The sequence below is a fragment of the Mustela putorius genome, unplaced genomic scaffold (assembly GCF_011764305.1).
Source record: "Mustela putorius furo isolate JIRA1106 unplaced genomic scaffold, ASM1176430v1.1 tig00000407_pilon_pilon_pilon, whole genome shotgun sequence".
In the NCBI taxonomy this organism is placed as follows: Eukaryota; Metazoa; Chordata; class Mammalia; order Carnivora; family Mustelidae; genus Mustela; species Mustela putorius.
The window spans coordinates 5,814,820-5,840,160 of NW_025421373.1; the positions used below are offsets into that span (position 1 = coordinate 5,814,820).

At 40.1% G+C, this 25,341-nt stretch overlaps 1 protein-coding gene across 2 annotated transcripts in view; it reads left to right on the forward strand.

Moving 5' to 3' along the window:
• The first annotated feature begins 6,560 nt into the window (after positions 1-6,560).
• Positions 6,561-25,341, forward strand: part of CDH6 (cadherin 6) — a 124,721-nt gene continuing 105,940 nt past the window's right edge. Inside the window, exon 1 of one of the 2 annotated variants that reach the window (XM_004738085.3) lies at positions 6,561-6,769. The gene's annotated coding sequence lies outside the window, so the exon portion shown is untranslated. Of the gene's footprint in view, positions 6,770-6,892; positions 7,093-25,341 lie in introns of those variants that run through there. The other variant, XM_045079437.1, reaches the window with a different exon arrangement.

Sequence of the window (25,341 nt, forward strand, 5' to 3'; positions counted from 1 at the left end):
TGGCCACAAGCAAAAGAGCAACATTTAAGAAAAGGCACAGAAACCACAGGAACAGAAAACTATTTCAACGTCTTCATTTTACAGATAAATAAACTAAGGCCAAGAGACAGGCTACATAATTTTTCAGTAAATCACCAGTATTTGAGAATATTTTTAATATTTTTAATATTATGATATCTGAAAAGGTATCCTCAAAATGAACTTAACTGAGGTCCTTTAAAAATTCTCCTTATCAATTGACACTGGGCAGCTTTTTCTCCAGTTATGTTTTTCCTTCTAAGAGAGCTGATAAGTATAGCTTCCCAGGGGGCAATGAGAAGACCTCAGCTGTGACCAAGAATTCTGCCTGCATCCCTATGAAGAATTCCTTTTTGATAAATAAAGACTGACCTGAGGCACACAAAGAAAGCGCTTCTCAGAAAAAAAAAAAAAACAGTAAGAGTCAACGCATTTTTACAGATGGCCAAGGGCCCACAATGAATACGAAACAGAGGTCAGGAAATAAGCTAAATACTGATTTTTCTGAACTTTAGGGTACTTCCAGATAGGAAGAGAGTAGAAGTAGTCATGGGTTGGATACGCACATGGCAAAGAATAAAACCAAACTGTCTTTGCTTCCTGCTGGCCCTAAGATTTAACAAAAGCACCTACAGTCTTGTTTGGACATAAATGCAGTAGAGAACTGAAACTATTATCCAGATATCTTCCAGCAAATAATAAAGAAGACACGAATGTACTCCAAAGCATGTTTATCTTAAAATAAAAAATTTTGGACTACAAAAGTTTTGATTTGTACATCAGTGCATATAGATTACACAGTAAATTCTGTGGATCTGTTATGTCCCTATATAATGATTAAGAGTTTAGGAATTCACTTGTTTGAATCTCAGCCTGATTCATAATAGTTATGTGACCTTGAACAAATTATTCTTCCTCTCATTGCCCAATTTTCTCATCTGAAAACAAGAACAGTAATAATACCTTGCATGCACACAGGCTGCCAGGTGGATTAAGTGAAATAATACATGTAAAGAACAAGTAAATGCCCTCTCATCTACATGCAGCAAATGTTAATTACTGCTTTTATCAAAACATTATATCCCATTTTCTATAAAATAAGCCTGAAGAGAAAACAAGGAAAAACATTAAATGAAAGTATATTCATATTAGGAAATGGGAGGCATGGATGGTCCAGTCTTGGCCTTTGAAGAGATGTGTGACTTTGGACAAAGCATGTATCCTAGTGATCCTTGTATTCTCTTCTACAAAAATAAGAGGGTTGGGTCAAAATCCAAGCAACTCTAGTTTACAAAGATGTAAAAGATCATTCAATCCCAAATTTGATGCTTGAGCTCATTTATAACAAGTGTTTGTCTAGTCTGTGATTGAAAGACTTCATCTCTATCCTGAAGCTGCCAGTACCTTTCATCTTCAACAGCACTAATAGTTTGAAAATTCTTCCAATGCTAAGCTGCAATCTACCATCTGACATGCAGATCTAAGATGCCAATGGTAGTAAGTTGCACCACTATTTTATGTGTCATTAAGAAAGAAAAAACACTGCCAATTATACCATGACATGGTACTTTCTTATCATGTCAATTGTAAGAAGCATCATAATATCGGAGATGTTAGGAGAATATGGTTGTCTGATAATCAGTGAAATGCAGTATCTTCCAGTGGCTTCACCAGTTGATATTAACTGAAGCTTCCATCACAGCAAAACCCAGTCTAATTTCCTTCCACAGCACAGCTCAAGTTCTTAAAGACTGCTCATGGCCTATTTGATCCTTCCCTTTTCCGGTCTTATTACCTTTAATTTCATAAACATGGTCTTAAGTCTCTGTGCCATCTCCAGGTTCTGTCTACTAAATCCATTTACTTTATCTGGATCTCTATCTATTTATACCTGTAGGTACCAAGAACTCTCTCAAGTACTAGGAGATAAAATGATGACCAAACAGACAAATGCTCTTTAATAAATCAATGACAGACAGTCTAGTGAATGAAAAGATTATATAAACAATGAAGTCTAGCTAGAGTACTACAAAGTACAAGGGAATCCCAAGACAAGGGCAAAAAGAGAAAAAGGGTATCTAAGTGTGGTGCCTAAAGAAGCAAAGAAGGCTCTAGGTGAGGTCAGGTCTATTCTAAAAAGAACATTTATAAAATCATCTTCCTGTCTTTGTCCTTGTCTTCTTTTTGACAAAATCTGTAAAAATTTAATGCTTTCAAAAATCTATAAATTCCCAAAATACTTTTGAACATGTTATTATATTGTTTTATATTATATATTATATATATTATATGTGTTATTATATTGTTTTCCTACTCTAGTCTGCCACTATTCCCATCAAGTGCTTCTATAATTGGGACAGGGATTAGCAAAAGAAAGACATTATTTTACCCTCCAGATCCAAGTATAGGATTTTCAATTATTCTGGTCTACACCAGTTATTTTACTGAGACTTACTCTCCTAATGGGTTGTTTCTTCGGAAAAAGGACATGTCCCTTCATTGACATAGTACAGTCTACCAAACTTGGATCGTACATAACTGATCAGGCAAATTTAAATTCTACCACAAACCCATGAATAAAATATAAAAAGAATTTGGCAAAAAAGTTGAAGTCCACTCTCCTGGCCTGAAATTCCCAGAGTACTAAAATGCCCTGGATAGACCAGTAAGACTGTATTGTCGTGCACTTACCGCATTTGGAAATCTCCTGGCTATTGTAATCTGCCTATAGTGATGAGTCAAATATAATGATCAAGAGGGAAATGTCTTAATGTATCCTGGGATCCAACCTATTTTAAATACAGTACTGGAAACTCTCCCAGGAGTAGAAAACCTGGATAAGCTCATGAAATTTGTGTGAATTTATCTTAGCTTGTATTGAGACATTTATGGCTCTTACAAAAGGAGAATTCCATGGAGGCTTCCTGTCTCCTCGTTTCAGTTCAATAATACCAAGAGCGGTTAAACCTTTTTTCCCCTTAACCACTGCAAGGGGATGGGGTGAATGGGCATGAACATGTGCACATATACACACATGGCAGAGTGGGGAAATAAGGCATTCATTCCTCAGTGAAATCTGTTCACTTGTGCACATTGTGATGTTAAGTAATAAGCACTATAACATGTGTACCTTTTTTGGTAGCAACGTCCTTAAGGTAAATTTTAGATGGAAGATTTGGATTGGCTGAAGCACATCCACTCATATCAAGGTTCTTAATTAGGCGCATGGTTTTAAAAGTGAACTTTTTCTTCTAATCAAGAATAATTGTTGATGATCATGAAAATGTTTTTACCAGATAATCACTGCATACAGATGTATATTATTGAAAAGAAAGTCAGAGAACTTGTAATTATTTATTTATATGCATCCCCATTATAAGGATAAGATGGCCTCTTAATCATCTGAAGAGAGATTTAGTGGAAGTTGAAAAATCCCTCATCAAAATTAATATCCCTAGTAATGGTCTATGAAGGAGGTTTTTTTTTAATTGAAACTTTGCAAGCTGTAAAGGAGAGAAGTACAAGTAATTCTGACTGAAGCATATAAAATAATGAACTCACCTAAAAGCAGATGAGATATTCGGCTGTACCAAATTCCTAAACAAGAGACTAGGTGAAACGTGACACTTTTCAGGAGGTCTTGCAGGTCAGGAGGTCACACCCTCCCTGCTAGGGGACCCAGTGTGTAGATAACCCTGCTGCCTACCCCCTGCCCCAGCCCCTGCTGAGGCATCTAGAATGTAGAAGCGATTGTAAAAATGGAAATGGAGCAAAAAGCGGGAGTCACTCCCTTCCCACCAGGTAAGCTCAGGAGCTGTCAGTGGTGCTGCTATGAAGGTCTGACTGGCAGAGGAAGGCTTGTGAAGGCAGAGAAAACCCAGGCAGAAGCACTGTGAGGGAAAAAGAGTAGCAGTATAGACAGAGCACTGGTAGCTCCCGGGTGTCTGTGTCTGGGCCTTTCCAAAGGCCCTGCAGAACGTCCACTCGTGTTTCATAAAAAGAGCCCACGTGATGATAGCAAAGACACCCTCCCCCACATTTGTCTAACTATCTCTAATTAGCTTCTGTGACTCACCACCATGCTTTGGTGTGCCAGAGAATGAACTGGAAACAGGACTTACTGGATACCAGCTAATCTTTTAACCTTAGGAACTCTCAGTTCTTTCATCGCTGAAATTGGGATAAAGTAATTATGCCTATTTACATCCATACCAATATTAGTAATTGAAAATTAATAATAATTATGGTAAATGTTACTAGAGATCCTCAAAAATCACACAAAAACTTTTTTTAGTATAAAAGTGACATCCTTGGGGCACCTGGGTGGCTCAGTGTGTTAAGCCTCTGCCTTTAGCTCAGGTCATGATCTCAAGGTCGTGGGATTGAGCCCTGCATTGGGCTCTCTGCCCAGTGGGGAGCCTGCTTCTTCCCCTCTCTCTGCCAACTTGTGATCTCTGTCTGTCCAATAAAGAAAGAAAAATCTTTAAAAAAAAAAAAAAAGTGACATCCCTTATGTGATTCAAAGCTGGACTGTTCATAAGCTAATTAATTGTTTATCCATTCCTCATAAAATGTAGCTGTTTTAGCCACTTTTGATATGTGGCTTAATGGGATCTGAAGAGTAGTATATTTCAAACACTTAGAGATTACTTTTGTGAGATACTAACTTGTTCGGTGGGTAGAACATCAACTCCACTAGTATCCCACTTTATGATAAAGATCAGTTAATATGCACATCTTTCTAAAAGATACCCTTAAAATGTGACTTATTTTAATTGGTATACTTACAAGTGCATAATTTTAAAATTACATATAAATTATATGTAGTATGCATATTTTATATATATACATACACACCTGAACACAATTTTTCTAGAAGTATGTCTGCCTCTTCTGCTTACCAGTCTTATTGCCTTGGACACATTACCTAACCTATGCGATCTCTTCATCAATCTATTTCCTCTGTCCTGATGAGGAAAAATCATATCACTTGTTGGAAGAAGAATTAAATAAAATAGTCTATGAAAGTACTTTGTAATCAGCAAAGGACTATACAAAATAAAGCACTGGTATTTCCAATTAATTGTATGAGAAATTCATAATCTGAGGAATGAACTATGAATCAGAAGCATATTTCTGCCTGCCTGTCCTTTCTCTGCAAGAGTTTAAATAGCTGCTCGAAGAAAAAATGTTCAGTCTTTCTTTGTAAATTGGTGGCAGTTCTTCATTAGGAGAAGATCTTTTCAAGAAAAAAATTCAGAGTCTTTCCATCTTCCATGTGTGGAACATCTGTGCTAAAACCATTCCGAGCACACTTCTTTGAAGCACAGACGGCCTAGAGGAACTACTCTGATTTTGGCTTTACTTAAATGCCTGAACTTCTATTAGTGAAAGAAAAGATTTTCCAGTAAGAGCTCAGTTGGGAAGGAGACCGGCCTCCAACCAGTTTAATCACTCAGAGGCCAAAGTGGCCCGGATTTTGTTTTGAGAGCACCAGGCAATGGAAATCTCCTCATGAACTTGCAGCTTACACAAACAGCGGGTTTGGGATGCGACTGACCCTCAGTGCAATCACTGTGGTAATTAGATTTAATTTTCCTAATCCAGCAGCGCCTGGTTCCCTCATGTCTACCTCTTCCATGTAGAAAACCATTACTCTCACTTAATAATACTCTGGCACGCTTAAGAGTTTTACAGCTACTATCAGAAATTCCTTTTCTGTGACTGTAAATATAGCTATGCCCACTGCTCTGCGTGCCAAAGAGTTCAATGTGGAGGGTATCCTACTTGAGGAACTTTCCTGAAAGATCTCGAACCCTTGGGCAGACCTGGACTGTCATGACCCACCCCTCTTGCGCACGGCTTTTGTATCCTTGTATTAACTCATTTAAGAAAGATGGAATCAGCCGGAAGTCACGGGCAAGCCTGAGGGATGGGGTTTGGAGCGTTTCTGCCAGCCCCGGGGAAGCATGGCTTCGTGCTACCCCATCCTGGGGTTTACCCACTCGACAGAGTAACGGAGATCACAGAACTATGGAAAACCCTGCCTTCCTGGTAGGATGGAAGCAAAGACACGTCTGAATGTGGGTCTGCCCGCGCCTGGAGAACGCCTGTTTGTGTGGTGTAGAAAAGCCACCGGGACTGTCCTCTCCGGAGACGCGCTGGTTTTGTGTGCGTGTCCTGCGAGCTGCAGCACGGAGCTGGCCGGCTGCGAGCGCCACGAGGTCCTCGGTCCCTGGGAATTGTAATTGCTCGGTCGGGAGAAAAAAAAAGAGAGAGAGAGAGAGAGAAAGAGCATCCGACTGTTGGCGGATCATAGCACAAGGTGCATTTTGACAGTATAAAGGAGGAAACAGATGGAGTCACCCAAGTTCTGAGTCTGTTTTAACCCCCAAAAATAAGAAAGGAAGGGAAAGGAGAGCCTGGGGCTGAGGGAGTGTTACCGGGAGCGAATCGCTCCGGACTTCAAACACAGGGAGTCATTCTGTCAAGGGGAGGGGGCGGGCGGGGGCAGGCGCCGGGCCTCGCTAACAAAGTCCTCCTCTCTTTGCTCCCTCCCACTTCATTCACTTGCAAATCAGTGTGTGCCCACAAGAGCCAGCTCTCCCCAGCCCGTACCCTTCCCATCCCGAGAGCTGCAGTTCCAGCCGCGGCGGCGAGAACCGCGGAGCCCGCGACCGCGGAAGAAGCGGAGGCAGGAGCAGCCTGGGCGGGTCACAGGGTCTCCCCGGGCGCGGCAAGGAGAGCAGAGGTGGGTTCGGTCTCTGCTGGCGGCGGTGGTGGCGGTGCATGCCTTTTCTTTTTCTTTTTCTTTTTCTTTTTCGTTTCTTTTCTTTTCTTTTTTTTTTTTTTTTAATTCTGTAGCGTCCATGGAAGCCAATCAGAGAGAGAGCCCTCTCCGCCCCGGCGGGTGCCGCACGCCGGAGTTGGGAGGGATGCTCAGCCTGCGAGCCCGGGTCGGGGCAGGCGCGCGGGTCGGGCTGCGCGGGTCCGGCTGCGCGGGTGGCGCTGCTGCCGCTGCCCAGAACTGGCGCCGGCTCCCGGGGAGCCCGGGCGCTGCTCCGCCGCTTGCTGGTAAGACCCATCCGCCGCGGGGCTGGGTGGGAGCTTAAGTAACGGGCCGCCGGGAAGAACTCGCTGCCTTGCTCTCCGCCGGCGGAGGCTGCCAGGGGAGCTCCGGCATTTGCAAAGTTGGCTGGTCAGTTACCAAGGGCGCTGGTGCGTGCAGGACCCGCGGAGCCGTTTGGGGCTTGATTTATTTCCACCTGACCACATCACAAGGGTCTGTGCGGGGACTGATGTGGCTGAGTTACATTTCTTGCCTTTGGGGGTACAGCAGAAAATCAGGGAGCTTGAGAACTCCTGAATACTCCCAATAAGGAAAACTTAAGCTAAATACACGATTTGGCTCAGAGAAGGAGCCAAAGAAAACTGTTAGGTTGCACGTTCGGGGAAATGCCTGCCGGCTCGGGAAAGAAATGCTTGGGTTGCAAGGAAAGTCCAACACTGGACTCCGAAAATGGAGCATACTGTCCAGGGAAAAGTCATGTGGAAGACGCAGCTCGCCGGCGCTCTTCCACGGCTGGCCAGGCACACATCTGCCTCCCCGAGACTGGCTGGAGGGCAGACCAAGTGTGCCTGGTTGTAGGTGTCCGATGCAGGAAAAGTGGAGCCCCCCACTGCGTTCTTCCCAGAATTTACTAAGAGGGGACGCTGCCGTGCTGCGTACTGCAGCAGTTGCAGAGCTGGGATTACTTCTCCTGTAGTTAGATATTCTCCTGTAGTTAGATATTCTTCTGGCAAGAGTTATCAGAGATCTCGAGATGGAGGATGCTGGAGAGGTCGGAATGGTGCTGAGAAGTGTTTTCACTGCTGCAATAAAATCCATATTTTATGGGGAGTTCTATGCAGGTCGTTGTTGGTGCAAAGGGCTGTTCACCTGAGTTAACTACTGAGAAAATTCAAGTACCAAGAAGTTTAATGATCTGGAAAGCCACACATTTCTCTCTCTCTCTCTTTTTTTTTTTTTCTTCTTTTTGGTAAAGCCATCTTAATTATAATATTCACATTATAGAAGCCTGTCACCCCGTGTCTCCACCAGTCTTCACTTTCACTTACTGAAGCACATAATGTAGGAAAGATTTTTCCTTCAAGAATATCTCTGGAGTGCCTGGTGGGTACACCTATGGCTGCACACACAAAATATGCTTTCTGATCGTTTATTGTCCAGAGGGACAATAAAGTCTTCTCTGTGCCAGAAGAGGAACAGAGACATACCTAGAAAATGTACAACTCTTCTAAGAACGAATAACAAATATGCTTATACAAATGGTAGCCAAGGAGTGCTTATCTCCTTTCTTTCTTGCTGACACCTTTACCTGAAAAGGAAAACCTTTAGGATTCTACTTTAGGAGGAAAAAAAAAAAATTCTTCCAGTGTGGCTTGAGTGTCATCCTTTGTGTAATAGCACTTGCATGGCTCTGTGTTTGCTATTGTAGAGATCCGGAAAATAAGTTGTGTGAAGAAAGGGGATGTGATCAAGCAGATGTCTTCATTATGTCAAAAGGAAGAGGGCAGAGTTTATGCCAGAGGCCAGATTTTCAATGCAGAGCTCAGAAACTTAAAAGAAATCCAACAATTTACTGGAAAATACAATTGCACAGGATTGTATCTCACCTCCTTTTGTTCTTTGGTATGTTCTAATTAAAAAGGTACTAGGGGAAATAAAAGGCATATCTTTTTCTACCTATTTTGATGGCTCATGGCATACTTTGAAAGCAGGGGAAGTAACCAATTTCTTCAGAAAAACACGAGAGGCAGCAGCACATTTCTGAAGGAAAATGGCAACGGTTTAGTTCTACTGTACTTGTCTAAAATTATCTTTTACCGCCATTATAAGTGACAGACTGGATTCTCTATAGGGACTTTTAGTCCCTTTATTATCTGGCTTTTACACCAATTGATTGCAATTACATTTCTTAATGCTAACTTTGCAAAGATAATGTATAGGAACAAAACCATTTTCTACCAAGTTGCCTACTATCAGAAAACGTGCACTTTACCTCCTCCACCCACCACTTCCATCAGCTTTGCAAGTAAAAACTCACTTTAAGGCACTCTTGATTTTTTTTTTTTTTTTTTTTTTTTTTTTTTTTTTTTTTTTAGAAAAAAGTCTATCTCACAAAATACTGCTCTGAGAAACTTGAAACAGTAAAAATTTCTAAAAAAGCACAACTACAGTTCCAGGACATCAAAAGACACTTCCGTGTGGCAATGTATCAATGAGTTGGAACAAGTTCTGAATATCTAAAGCTAACCGAGTGAGAGTCCCACATAGGGATGTTAAAAAGAAATAAAATGTGACAAATATTCTGAATAAAACCATGTCTCTTCCTAAGGACGTGAAACGTGTGGTCCCCCCTTCTGGCCCTTACTTGCTTTGCAGTCACTGAATGCCAACTTACTAAAGCTGCGTCCTTTGAACTACGGAAACTTTTTTTTAGTTGGAAGGGACCTCTAGTGGGTCACTCCATGCATTTCTCCCTGTCTTCAGTTGCATCATGGATGTTGTTAGCTAAGATAATACGTGGATAATAGCTTTTTCTTCATAGATGAGTTAAGGTCCTCCAAGTACCAGCTTGACACTTTCTGCCAGGTTAAAATCATTATTTTTGCTCTCATGTGTACAGTTCCTCTAATTTAAGGAACTCAGGAGTATTTGCAGTTTTCTCAGTATTTAGACTTTTGGTAACTTTTCTACGATTCCAAATGAAATCGTTAGCCAATTAATAAAGAATTCACCACCATCACCATAAGATTTTTCTTAGTTCTGACCTTGCCGAGACTATAGTTCCCTCTCTCAAATTTATCCAGTAATAAGAATGCCATTATAGTTATAACTCAAAAAGTTCCATGCAAAGAACCTCTCTGCACTAGAGAAATGCTGGGAAAAAAATAAGTAATCATCCTTTCAGGGATCCATAAACATTCGCAAGCATATTGAACTAAAGCCTTCTAAATTGAAGGAAACCCCCCCCTTCAAATAAGCATATATTAAAAGTCCAAATGTTGTTTGGATGCCTGTGGCACCCTTATTCTATGAAGCGTTTTTATTTCTCTCTTTGATATATCCCAACAGATTTTAGGTAACCTACTCCTTAAAAAAAAAACTCTGCCTGGGACTTAAAGTAAGTTCTCTAGGGGTGAATCAGCCTCTTCTGCTGACAGTCTGCAGGTTTCAACTTCCAATTTAAAAATCTGTTCTAAAGTTTGAAATGTGTTCCAAATGAGATAACATCCGGCAGAAGCCATTGCCTCGCGCTGCTTGCTTAGTCACGCCAGCCCATTCTTTGGGGTTGATCAGAATTAGGGTCTCGCTTATAAAAATAACGAACAGTGACTCAGTCTGAATTGCATTTTTTAATAGTGTTGCAGCCTAGCTAGTGTCTACTGAGCTCACCTTATTTGCTTCACAAAAAGGTGAAAATGTAGATAATCAAACCTTCTCTGGTATAAATTTTTTTCTGAATAATAATTCTAAATAGAAAGACTCAGGAACATCATGCTAATAGGGAAGCTGCTGAAAGAAAAAAAGTAAAACTTACTTTAAAACACACATGCACAGAGAGAGAGAGAGAGAGAGAACAGCACCCAGTTGTGACACAGTTCCAATAAAAGAGAAAAAATACAGAAATGTAGGGCTTGGGTTGCTTTTCTTCCTCTTCATTCCTTTATTTCTTTTTGTTCTCCAATGGGATTTTTATTTTACTTTGAAGATAGATGAGGTTGAGGCACTTTCCTGGATCTCAACAGTAATATTTTTATTTGAGCTTTCTTTTTATGAAGAGTTACTGGCCTACATTTTAAAAGTCCTATTCCTAAGGAATGTTCCCTTTTTCAAAGCAGTCATATGAGAAACTTCAGGTTCTCCCTAATTAACTGGAGAGCCAAGTGTATACGCTCTCCGTAACCCCATCACTCACCAAGTAGGAGGATAAGGGGAAACTTCATGCAAATAACCATTCAAAAAAGCTGGTGCACCTCCACTGCTACAAAAGTAAAAAGGCTTCAAGCTCTTTAAGCCAAAGTGGCTGGGTCAGAGAAACAGCCCGGATCTAGTTGTTCAAGACTGTATTATCCAGGAAATTTTTAACTCCTCCAACACAGAAAACCCACTGAAGAAAGAATGCTGTGAGCACAGGTGCCTACGTGTAAACTAGACGCACACACAGAGGGCGCTGTGTCCTCCACCCCCGATTCCATATTATTTTACCTTGTTTCATCCATTCGATATATTTATACTAACACTGTTGGGTGCTTATTTCCTCTATTAATCAAAATCATCTTGCTGGGATTTATAAGAGGAAGAGTTTAATTGAGGCCAGAATGTTACTATTAAATTTGATGTGCAGTATAAGTGGGCAGCAAGTGTCCCAAGCTTCTCCTGCCATACTCAGAGCTGTCTTGGGAAGAGAGCGTCTTATGAAGATGGGCAGAATGAAGCTCGCCACCACTGGGTATGATCTGTCTTCATAGTTAATCCCTTGAAAGAACAGTGTGGTTTTTTCTTCCTATAATTTCCTAAATTGGCAGATCTTACCCAAAAGTTATTTAGGAGACCTAATAAGATAGGAATAGAAAACAGCAAGCAGAAAATAAATTGAAGAGGTGCACAAGTAAAATGAAAAGAGATGAGGAAGTAAATTTCTACATAAAAAGGAAACATAACAGAAAGAGAACCAAAATTGCTGATTTCGTACAGTGTGCATTTTTCACTACATAAATACTGCTACTATTAAATAGAACTTTATAAACACATCATTAACATGTTTTAAAACACCATACTTCTCTATCATGGAATGCAAATTTGAAAATTATCCTTGAAAAAAAAAATTACCACCTAGAGGAAATGATCCTGCATGAGTCATAAAATAACCAAAGTAGGTTTTTTTAAAAAGTGATCTGTAGTCCAGTAAAATCAAAGAAAGAGGTTTTCTTAGTGCTCTGAAGACTATTCACTCTTTTCCTTCTCTTTATTGTCCTACAAGCTAAGTAGATTTTATACTAACACTGTTGGGTGCTTATTTCCTCTATTAATCAAATGACCTGATTAAATAGATCACTGTATGATCCTCTGGCACCTGCAAACCAAAGTATATAATAGTGACACACACCAAATATAAGTTACCCATTTGGATTCTGTACATGATGGAAGACTAACTAGCAAGACAGTCCACCCCAGCCCAGACTGCGTGTTAAAAAGTATGTCATACACACACACACACACACACACACACACACGACACACACATATATGACAGCCAGGATAAAAAATTCTGATGGTTAGGTTCAAAATTTTTATACATTTGAAAAATAATGATAATTATACACTAAATGATAATAAATCTTTAATGAGCTTTTCTACATGCTACATGGTATTGTAAGCATTTTACATGTATTCTGTAAAACAATAATTATACACTAAGCCAAAAGGAAAATGCTACACCAATATCCTTTTTATTTAGCCCTTTTTTGGTTTAATTCTCCAGGGAATTCCTGCTTGAGCTAAGCACTTAATGAATGTGTTGTTTACCAACACCTGTGATATCTTAGAATTTAAAGTGTGACACTCCGAGAAAGACACTGCAGAAGAGGACATGGAGTGACTTGGTTATTTTGGCCAAGCCATGCAGATTTTAAGGCTGAGGAAAATCTAGGTTATTCATTTTTTAAAAACTACTTGCAAGCATGCCATTACAGTTTATAATTGTAGTAAAGAGTACTGTGTGAGCCCTTTGAGCATAATGGTACTTCTTATAAGAGAATAGGTGATTTTCTCTTGCCTGCAGAGGTAGCCTCATGTGCCAGGAGTATTTGAGGAAAGTAACTAAAAAATGACAACCATTCATTTCATTGACAGGGGCAGCCCACCTGCACAGTACCCTCTGACGATACGAGTCCTTTCTCAGTGCATTCGATACTCTCACTCTGTACACAGCATTTAGGACTGTGGGTAGAGTTGAGTAAGTTCATATTTCTTTCCCCTCCTTATCTGATGAGTAAAAATAATTATTTTCTTCTATTTATGACCACAGTTTTGTTATTTCATTACCATCACAGTTCAATATTTATTCTGAACGATTTCTTTGCCTAGTAAAATTTCACACCAAAAAAAAAGAAGGGACCCCTGGGGGGCACAGGTGGGAAGGCCCCCTGCTCTTGGTTTTGGCTCAGGTCGTGACCCCAGGGTTGTGAGATCAAGCCACCTCTCTCCAGGTCCATGCTCAGCATAGAGTCTGCTGGAGATTCTCTCTCCCTCTCCCTCTGCCCCTCCTGCTTGTGCTCTCTCCTGCCATCTCTCTCTCTAAAATAAATAAATAAATCTTAAAAAAAAAAAAAAAGTTGGAGACATCCTATTAACAATATAGTAGTAGTATATATGGTTGACATTGAGGAGTTATTCTCCATTCTTTCTATTGCCAAGACTCAGAAAGTCATGTAGTTAATCCAGCTTTCATGGACAGCATAATTACAAATAAAATAAGACGATGTGAGACATAGACACGAGCTTAGAAATGGCTTTACCCAACACCCGTCATTTACATTTGAGATACTTGATGACAGAGAGGTTACTGAGTTGTATCTCTCTCTTTTCTAACTTCTAGTTGCTGGGCAGTATTGCTTTTTATCATCTCCACTTAATTATGACATTAAAAATTAATATGGAACTTTAACTCTATAATATTATGATTTATAAGTATGCTGTGAAGGAGCTGACATAGGAAGTTTTGGAGAAAATAAGGATTTAGACTTCTTTAGAAATTTCATGTGTTCATACCATTTTGAAAAGCTCTTATTATAAAGAAATATTAAAATTTTCCTTCAAAATTTTGACCACTATTTGGGGGCACATTATGAAACTTAGATTTTTATTTCTGCTTTAATGGCTTGACCATTATTTTGAGTGAGCTTTATCTAAGTCAGTGATTTTCCAGACTATCCAAAGTGTCAATCGGATAAGAAAAATTTTGTCAACCTATTGTGTTTTTTATAAATCTCAATTTATTTAAGTACCCAGTGACCCTCCCACGTATTTGGAGTTAAAATGTCAATTCTCATGAAAGCGTTTGGATAAATTATGTTGTGGCTTTTTTCCCCCTTAGCAAAATTAAAATCTGGTGAGAGACCCAATGTCAACTCTACCCCCTTAAAAAAAAGAAAAAAAGAAACTGTTAATGTTCCATGAAATCCAAAAGTCTGAGGATCACTGGGTTAGATAATGAATAACATCATGTTGAAAAATGATTGACCTACTTCTCTTCCTCATTTGGGTGAATAAAAAGTAAAGGGGAATTATAATGATATTTAAAAGCCAAATAGCCAAAAAGACAAACTAAATAAAAGTCATTCAATCAAAAGGTATCCTTGGATCCCTTAATTAAACCTTATAGAGATTAATACTAATGTTTGAAATACTAATACAGTCTTTGACTCTGTTAACAAGTCCTCCAAAACTGTGCTTTGCAGAGCTCATGGTCAGAATGTGTCATCAACAATGAATTTGCCTACTGGATTACATAGTGAATTATTCAGTGGAAAACAAAATGTTTTAAATTTATATCTAATATGATAATTTAAAACCTAGCCCAGTTTATCCATTCACATTATAAAAGAGGCATCTTTTTTTTCCATAAAAGTGAACTTTACATTATTGTGGACAAATACAAATTTTCTAAGGTCCTACACTGTATTTTAAGGTTTTTTACTTCAAAAAGCAATTGGCTTCTAGCTTATAGTGTAGATTTCAGTCATGAAAATGAGCTTATCATATTTTTAGCTACAAAGCTTAAACCTCTTTTGCAGGATTAAAAAAAAGAGTTTCATTAATCTACTATCATCCATTTTATAAAATGTTTGAAACTGCTCAATTTCACATTCAACTAAAATATTCTAAGCTCTCCTTAGCAACAGGTTCTAATTTAACACAGATCTAAATGGTGTGGTCAAACTAAGTAATCACCAATGCAAAAATGATAAAATCCACCAAGACTGGAATATGAATGAAGTCGAACTACTGTATCTCCCAACAGTTATTCTCATATTAAACTAATTGTTTAAAAGTATCTAGTTGGGATTTTGTTCATTTTTTCATGAAGAATTAATTCTATGGGGCGCCTGGGTGGCTCAGTTGGTTAAGTGACTGCCTTCTGCTCAGGTCATGATCCTGGAGTCCTGGGATTGAGCCCTGCATCAGGCTTCTTGCTCAGTGGGGAGCCTGCTTCTCCCTCTGACCCTCCCCTCCCATGCTCTCTCTCTCTCACTCACTCACTCACTCTCAAATAAATAAATGAAATCTTTTAAAAAAAGTAATTCTATGATGGAGGCCTTATGATAAAGTTCAGTGCCACAGTTTCACTCTCTTTTGGGCTCATATCTGCCTTTTTATCAAAAAACCAAACAAACAAACAAACAAACACTTGGGCAGCTCCTAATTAAGACAGCAGAATCAAGGGGTCAATTACTGATCAGTGTCAGCAAGAGGAGTTGATCCCCAGCCTCCAGATCCAGAAGGTACTAACTCTGCAGTAAGTTTTGCATTCAAAACTTACCTGCAGTATATTTACCTGCAGGTCAACTACCTTTGTAGTGTACAGGCATGCCAAATACAGATTTCATATTTAAAAATTTTGTCTCATGATACCTGTTTTTCTTCCTCAAGTTTGCTTTTAATTCTCAGATGCCACATTCCAAAATATCTTTCCAAATATCACCATGGTGTGTTTTTCTTAAAAGCTCTCCCCACTGAATTTAAATGAGTGTGTACTTTGTGTTCTTAAAAAAAGGGGGGGGGGATTAAATTAAAGAGATGACCACAGTAGAGGGAAGGACACCGCAAGATGTCTGGTGATCATGTGAATAACTGCTTTCCCTCCAAACAGAACACTAAACGGCACTGTTACTTTATTTAAGATATGAAGGTGAAAGCTACATAACAATAAAATGCTCTCAAGCTACGGAGTTTAATGTGATGTAATGAAAGATTTTTATAGAGTGGACAGAAAGGGGAGAAATCCTTGAAACCCTCTGCCTGATTAATTGGGCTCTGAAGAACAAGAAGTTTGCTTTGCACCCTGAATGTTCTGAACATCTATAGAGCATATGCTTGCTTCCCAATTTGTCATTAAATTAAAATGGATTTTTAAAAGGCTTATTTTTTTTTCTTTTTTTCTCTATATGACAATCTCTTCAGCATGGCTGGTTAGAGAAACTAATCACAGAAAACAACAGTCAAACTTGCTGTGCTTTGTAATTGAGAAATACACACTAATATCCATAATGTTATTAAGAAAGACTTTAAAGGAAGGAATGAAATTCAGGCTGTCTATTAAACTCAACAATCCAGAGAAGCAGCCATGAGGCTCCAACTGCTCAAAAGATACTGTGCTTGTCAAATATTTTCCAATTTAACTTTTATCTGATTGACAAGTTCTCCTAAAAACAACGCCAAGACTTTTAGACAATTCCTTACTTGATTCCCCGCACAGCAAAAGCCCACCTGATCCACATATAAGATGCCTACAGAATAGATAAATCCAGGTTCAGGAGATAGGAGAGGTGGTTTTAAAATATCACTTCTCCATTCCCAGATCGCAGTTTTAAGATGAAAGCATCATTAGCCAATATAAGCACATAGGGAGTGTTCGATAAATGCTTCCTGGGCAGAATTCTCATACAAGGGGCCAGAGTCTCTTAAATAAATATTTTCCCAATTTATTTCCTTTCCAAGCTAATTCACAGCAGTGAAAAAATATAACTTTTCTATCCCACGCTAATCATTTTAATAATTCTGACCCCTATACAAGGAGCCAATTTCAACGGAAACCCTATCCACAGAGTCCCAAGAGCTAGAGGGACTAAGCATGTAAATAGAGCTGCCCAGCTTCAAAATCGGGCCACCAGACCTCTTCTTCCCTCAGGCAGACTTTTTATTAAACTCGCTATGAAACAGTGTTGCCTGGAGCCTGATTAACAATTTATGCCTTCCTAAGCAGATTAGCAAGAAGTCTGTCATTTTGATTTTTTAATTCTTAATTTCTGTTTGGAAACAGGAAGTTCCTCTGAGTTTATACTTTCAATATATTTTAAGAATTCAAGCATAAACTAAACATTGTTCTTCTGAGAGTTTCTTTTACAGTTTTAGCTTCCATGCATGTTACTATATGTTTTCTGTAATAAATAAAGCAATTGCTTTTTTGCTAAGTGAGTGACTTTTGTCACCTCTCATTCAAATAATCCTATATGTTCTTTTAAAAATATTGTGAAATAAGGAAACAAGAAAGATGACTGGGAAAACTGAGTAAGGTAACAATTAAAGCTAACACTTACAGAGGACTTACAATGTTCCAGATACAGTTCTAAGTGTCTTACAGGAATGATCTGATGTAAATTCTGTCAATCCTCCTGATTTTAAAGACCAGAAAACAGAACGGTTAAGCAACTTGCCCAAGGTCACACAGCAAGTATAGTTGATCCTTGAATAACACAAAGGTTAGGGGCACCGTCCCCCGTAGAGTTGAAAATCTGTGTATAACTTTTGAGTCCCCCAAAACTATACTACTAATAGCCTACCATTGACCTACTAATAACACAAAAAGTCGATTACTACATATATTGTATGTTATATGTATTATATACTTTATTCTTCCAATAAAGCTAGAGAAAAGAATATTAAGAAAATTATAAGGAAGAGAAAATACATTCACAGTGCTATACACTATTTATCAAAAAAAAAAAAAAAATCCACAAATAAGTGGGCCCACACAGTTCAAACTCATGTTGTTCAATGTCAGCTGTACTTCTCAAGAGCTAAAGTTAAATCCAGTTTTGATGGCCAATCCTCTTAACTACCTTATTCTTGTACCTTTTATGCTTATTATGTACATATGTATATACATGTATGTTTACTCAAATAGATGAAGACAGATACAAATAGGTAGGTAGATAGATTCAGGTGTATGTATCTCAAATCCAAAAATAATGTCAAAAGTGTGGGGAAATACAAGGTAGACACTGTAACATGTAACCTGTCTCAGGATTCAGAAATATAACTAGAAAGAAAACACATCTTTCCTTTTCACACCTCAGTGAATATATCAGTATATTTCCATAGCAATTAATAATCGATTAATGATAGCATAAAACAACAGATATCATCAGCACCAAGAAAGCCTTCCAGTTTTAGGCCTGGCTCTTCACTTTAATTTGAGTCACTCTTACAATCACTTCATGCTGGTCCCAAAGGGAACACAGCAAGAGTATTTGAGAGGTTCAGATTCATCATTCATTAATTTATTCATTCTGTAATATTTACTGAAGGCCTCCTGTGTCCAATGCAGGAAGGAGAGACAGTGGATGACTATACAAACATACACTAGAAATTCAGGGGAAATAGATCCTTTTTTCGTACTCTATACCAGATAAATCCTATATGGACTAAAGTTACATCTTAGATGAATATAGAAATTGGCCTTTAAAGTTACATTATGATTTGTAGGGTCTCTATTCATTTTTTAGGTTTGTTTTTTGACCTTCCACCCCAGCTCTGAAACAACCACACATCCAAAACCACTCATACCAAAAGCTTACCAGAGTTTTATTCTTGATAGGATGCCTCAGACTATGTGCATGGTGTTTCTTCCACCAATCGCTACAATTTCACCAATGAGTTTGCTGTACAGCATAAAGCCTTACCTAATATATTGACCAGCAGAGATACATTCAGCAAGAAATCACTTTACCCAAGAAGACTAGCTGAAATTAAGGTTCAGACGGTAGAATGTCAATTCAACTCAATAAGCATTAATGAACACTTCTGCACAAGGCATTGTGTCAAGCGCCACGGGTAACACCATGCTTTGATGTCAGGTGGGTTCCAATATGTATTTAATATTAAATATGATGGTGCAAAACCGCCATCTCAGAAACTTACTTAATGAACAGATAGATGTTCTGTCAGGATTGAGCCTTTTATTCATAAAGCAGATTAAGATCTCCCTTTGCTAAGTGGTTGTACTGCTATCCAGCCGGTGTGCACGGCAACAGCTGTTCTGCCTGCCTACCCCCGGCCGCCCCACTCATTGTCACCTGGACAAATCTTACTGGCTCTTCAGGAAAGAGGGCAAGAGTCTATTTCTCCAAGAAGCTTTCTCTGACCTTCACTCACCTGTCCTGCTTTCAGCTTCGATTTCTCACAGCATGCTTCTGTAATAGCCCTTACTTAGCCTCAGTGCAGCTGTAAACACATCTTTCCAAAGATCTCTGTCTGGTTACCTAGGTCTCACCGATAAGCAACAGCTGTGAGCATCTGGAGAACGAGGCTTCTCAGTCTTGCTTTTACCACTAAGGCCTAGCACTCTTTTTGATGTATGGCAAGAACACATTATTCAAGACTACATTTATGTGTTTTTATATTATTCCTGTTGGGTGTTCGTTTTCTTATCATCAGATTTCCTTTGGACACGTTGTGGGAATACAATTAAGAATCAAGGAAGTCAGTGCCAGCCTTCCAGACTGTCCACACCAAAAGGGCACACCCAGTGGAAGGATGATATCCCTAGGACAACCTTGGTGACTTTGGCCAAATATCTGAAACAGCTACAGACCCTGTAACTGGTGGGTCTCCTAATACAACACTTAAGTTGTATTTTGTTTTGTTTTTTTTAATTTGGGATGTCTCCTTATCTAAGAGTTAACATTTGTTTGGTCACTCTGCACCAAGGCATAGAATTGTTTACAGTTTATACTTATGTGTTCCACTTGAAAATGTTGGCTGTATATTTTCTCTCTTTTGTGTAGACTAGTCTGATAAACCTTGATTATCTTTGGGCGTATAATCCATTCATAGTAGTACATCAAACTCAATCTACAGAACAATCTGTGGAACATTTTTGTATACACATTTCGTGAGCAAAATAATTCTTCCCTTAAATTCTACCCTGGAAATATGTCTTGACGTTCTATAAGGAAGTTTAATACAAGATCCTACATACCTTGTTATAACCTTGAACATGGCTGTACAAAAGAGATTGAATTAAATTCCACTGATTATGTAGTCCTGCTTCATTCCTTAAGTGGCAGTCAATGCATGGAAAGAATCTTCATGAATATTGCTTGGCAATGAAATATGCACTCAGCCCAGCTCCGAGCATGCCAAACGTTTTGTAAAGTTGTAAGATGAAGTGGGAGAAGTTTGGATAATGTTCTGTACACTTCCCCTCTTAGTGGGATATCCATCAGCCTTAAGTCAAAGGTGCATAGAGAATTTTAAATGTACTAGTCAATACAATAGTTTGTTTTATGTAAGTGGATTTTCTAGACTACAATAGGTATGGGGGTATATCCCATCCGATTTTTCTATTACATCTCACCACTATGGGACACTGTAACTTCTGAGGGAAAGGAGTAGAAACTGAGGGTTCAGAAAATTAGAACAGTGGCTCCCAAAATTCTTCTCTGCCTCTCAACCGTTCTCTTGATTAATACTTTCCACTCAGTAACATCACACATTAACACAAGTAATCGAAACTGCTTAGGGGTAGTCCTCTCCCACACTCACATCCCCAACTTGAGAATGGTTAAGTAGAGAATTAAAGGATTTTCAGGAGTGATTAAGCTAGTGGGGGTAAAGGAGAAGCCAATAAGTAAGCCTATTAACAGAGGAAAGGCGATCAGAAAAGCAAGATAGAGTAATTCATGTTCAGCATCCTAAAGATCTGATTACTTCATACTCTTTCTCACTAAGTGTTTTCAGCCTGTGTTAGGATGCTTTGGGTTATCCCATTTCAAACTGCATTAAGAAATAAATACAATTATATTTTATTTGACAGACAGTCCATAGGAAAGCAGGCTCACACACATAAGCGGTATGATCAGAAACTCAGGATCTTTCTGTCTCTCCATGCCCCTACGTTGGGCATCAGAATCACTCAACCAGGGATTTCTCCCAGACTTTAACATGGTTACCAGTGACAAGTGGGGCCACATACTTCCTTATTCTTGGTAGTAGAAGACAGAAAACCTCTCTTACAATCAAGAATTAAGGGCAATGCCCTTCAGTCTGATAGTCTGATTAAGCCAGTTTAGGTCATGCAACCACTCTTAATACATTATTAATTGCTTGGAAATCCCATGTGCTAATGGGCTTTTTAGACCAAAGATCCATTCTTGGGATCAGCTTCCCTTGATTCAAGTACTGTATAAGAGAGGGCTTCAATGGGATTCAGTTTCATAAAGTACAGCTTTAGAGGTAATAAATAAGTCCAAAACCCACCTATTCCATCAAGTAAGGGTTACCTGCAAAATGGCAATTAGAGCAGTACTTAAGCCATCTGAATGACCTCTATTCCTATCTCGTTCTACTCTGCATGTGAAGCAGGTTTTGGTGTATTTGTTTTGGGAATAGACTGACTAGAAATTCATCACTGTCCAAAAAGAAAACATCTTTTTCATCTAGCCATTTGAAGCTTAACTACTGGGAAGAAAAATATAATTTCATTGTTTCCCATAGTCTCATTTAGGAAATAATCTTAAGAGAGTCAAAGGACACCATGCCATGTGAGCACTCTCCCTTGCTCTCAGGGGGCTTGGCTTGGACTTGAACTTGTCTAGCATGTTCTGAAGTGTTTTCTAAAGCAATATTTTTGCCTTTAGCACTGTCCTAACCACTGGAGCTTTAAGAAAACTTTAAAAAGTGTTGTTTAAAAATAGCATCACAAAACAATTTTCTTTTCTCTTTATAGCTAAAAATAACCTGAATCTTTCCTTAAGAACCTTTTTTTAAGGTTTTATTTGAAAGGCAAATAAGCTGAAATGCAGATGTTTATCTAAATCCGACTCAAAACAGTAAGAAATAATTATAAAACAAAATTAAAACCCAGCAGAGGTCTGCCCCTGTTGTCTGGGTAATTTTAGGCAAATAAGGTGTTGAGATTTTTTTTTTTTTTTTTTTTTACAAATGCATTAATGTGGATGTGATGTATGCCACAAAATAGGATGTTCCTAAAACATCCTGTAATAAAGTCTAAGGTCTAAAATGTTATACTTTTTCCCTAATCTTATTTGTATTCCCTTAGAGCTGACCTTGCCACAGTGTGAGTTCACCTAACTGCAAATGTTTAACTGTAACAAAGAAGCCTCACTCTCTCTTTTATTTTCCCCCCTAGCAATTGGGGGCAGAACTAAGGAACCAAGACCATAAAAGCTTTGTATTTAATTAGGAGATGAGTAATGCACAAATTTTTAAGGAAAGGGGGCATCTTTATCATCAAACTCCTACTTTTGCATGATAAATGGAGTCCCAGATTGACTGCGTTGGTATAAGGGGCAGATGGCTCTGTTGGACATTTCTCTTAGTGCAGTTTCCTCCAATAAAATGAGGATAACGGTAGTCTCAACTTCATAATGGTGTTGTGAGGAGTTACCAAGATAATGCTGAAAAGAGCTTTAGCAGAGTGCCCAGCGTGTAGAAAGCACCCCGGCATATGTTAGGTGTTTCTGTTGCTGTTACAATTGCTGTTATCATTATTTCTTCCAAATTTTCAATCAAATGAAGTTTGGGGGTATTTTTAACATGCTGCAAGCTATTTTTTTTTTTTAATTTCACTGATTGGAATGAAGCACATTTTTTATGTCACAAATGTAATGTGCCACTGGGGGCAATATGCCCATAATTCTTCTCACTGAACCGTGTTTTGGCTGACACAGTGAATGTGCCAAATGTGGCTTAAATTCAGAATTTCCTCAGAGCCTCTTCAGCATTGTTCCCCAGAAAATCTGCAACCTGAGCTGGGCTCCTCATTTGGGCTTGCAAAGGTGTGAACTAACTGCGGCCAAAATGAAGTAAAAAATGATAGATGCGAATTGTCTGCAACACTTTGTTGGTCCTGGCCAGTGGGTAATCCTCTAACCTAGTTGCCAGCCTGCCCCTGTCCACGTGGGACTGACTGGAGCAAAGCAAGGGCGCACGCATGAATGCACGGACGCCGGCTTGTGCACGTGCACGCACGCGCGCATATGCACGTACACGCACGCGCGCGCACGCACAAACGCACGCACAGCTCCCCCACTGAAACCACCACAAACACCATGGTGATAAGGAGCTTCCCGTTCCAGACGGCGGCCTAAGTGGGTCCTAAACTCGCCTCCTCCCACAAACACAGCCAATGTACCGCTGCATGTGGCGCAGCTTCCTCAGAAAGACCCTTACACACCGGCCGAGTGACCCGACCGGTCGGTGCCGGCCGCGCGGCAGCCGGCAGGGCGGCCCGGCCACACTGTCCCCCAAGCCCCATCCCCGGCGCAGCCAACAGGGCAGTCGGGACGGAAGTCAAAATCCGGAGCCTCCGTGGGTCACCTCAGCTCTTAAACCCTGCACCTGAGAGACGAGCCACCAGCCCCCCGTCCTTTAGCTTGGACGACAGCGGGGTTCACGACCCCAGATGGCCGAGGCTGAAAGGATGCGAGAAAGCGCCCCTCGGAAAGACTCACCAGCCGCAGGGCCAGACGGGAAGCAGCCGATGCAGGGGCGCCGGGTCAGCGGCGGAAGGGACCGGCTCCTCAGCTTGTCCTGGACCTGCACCTGGAGTGAGCTGCGCACTCAGCTTGTCCTGGAGGGGCAGGCATCTGCTCAGACGGACCCGGGGGTCTCTCGGAGTCCTCCACAGGCGGTGACTGGTGGGCGCCGTCTCGAAGCCCCCTCCACTGCCTCGCCCGTGGGCGCCATCTTCACGCCCTCCTCCTGCCCCGCTCCTGGGCTCCCAGGGCTCCCGGAAGGGAGCTTTTACACACCCCTGGTGCCCTGGTGTTGGTGGCTGCCACCCTTGATTGCCTGGCCCTGATGGCCCCGCGGGCTTGAGTTCCTGGGACATTCCCCCCCCAGCCCCCAACGCCCATGAGAGAGAGAGTTCTTGGCGGGCCGCCACCCCACGGCGCTGCATAGATCTCCACGTGGAGCACACGTCCGGGCTTGCCGTGAAAAAGGCCTGTGTGCGTGGCCCGGAGCTTCGGCCCGAGGCAGGTGGCGGCGGCAGGCTAAGGTTTGGCACAGAGCTGGGGACCTGCTCTCGGGGACCCTAGGCAGGCCCCGCCGTCTTCGCGCTGCTGACTGCCCTGCTTGGGCGCGCTGCTGGCCCCAGCAGAGCTTTAAGCTCATCGGGAGCCCGGGTTTTTGCACCTGGGCCTCATGCCTGGCGGGACTGAGGCCTGTGGCCCCTTAGGACCGTATATATTTGCAAGAGCGTTTTTCACAGAAAGTTACTTTTGGGTGTATAAATATAATGATGTAACTACAAAAATTTGCAAAGTTGAATTGTGTCATGATAAAGTTAAATTTGCTCAGAACAAAAGTATTAGGCTTACAGAAAAAATATTAATTTCAAATTTTAATTCATATCCATAATTTTTGCAAGGCATATGTGATCAATATAAGATGTTCCAGCATAGAAAACTACATTACATTAAAATATGTGGGGGAAGTTGAATGGAAATGAATTCAAGAAGAATGGTATTAAAATTTTATTAAAATGATCTTATTCACGTATTTTTTAATGAGACATTGTGGCTATTGAATCGCTACTGTATTAAGACTCTACTGGAATCTTTTTTAAGCAATTTGATCGTTTGTTTTAATGGTAAAATTTACAATTGGCCAGAAATTGCATTATTTTTAACAACTTAGAGTGCAGCATTTTAGCTGTTAATACATAAATTTTTCAGTATTATTTTCATTCACATGCAAACAAAGTCTCAGGTACCCTGTGGTAGACCACGGAAGACTAATGTGTACATACTCCACCACCCATGGTAGCAGCGTAGCTGACATGCTTTTACTCTGAGGCTCTGGTTCATCCCTAAATTCATCAGTGGGGACACCTCAGTAGCCGATATTAGAATTCCCAGAAATATAGTCCAGGTAACTCTGCATCAAGCCCAGGCCAGTTCCTTTGCAGTCATTTCCCTAACATGAGTGCGGAAAATAGGAGACCCACAGGTCTCTCCTGGCATATTTCTAGTTGTAAATCTCCTGAAAATATATCACTCAAAAATAAGAATAGATACACAGAGAGCTAGATGAGTCTAATTCTCTATTTCTCTAACTCTGTAATGTAAGGTTTTACTAAGAGTACACTCGATTTACATGACTAAACACAATACTTAAAATTCTAGTTTTCAACTTGTGAATTCAAATTTAAGAGATTTTACATTTTTTTCCCTAAAAATGAGTGGCTCCATGTAACATATTCACACTTGGGGGACTGCAGCAGATAG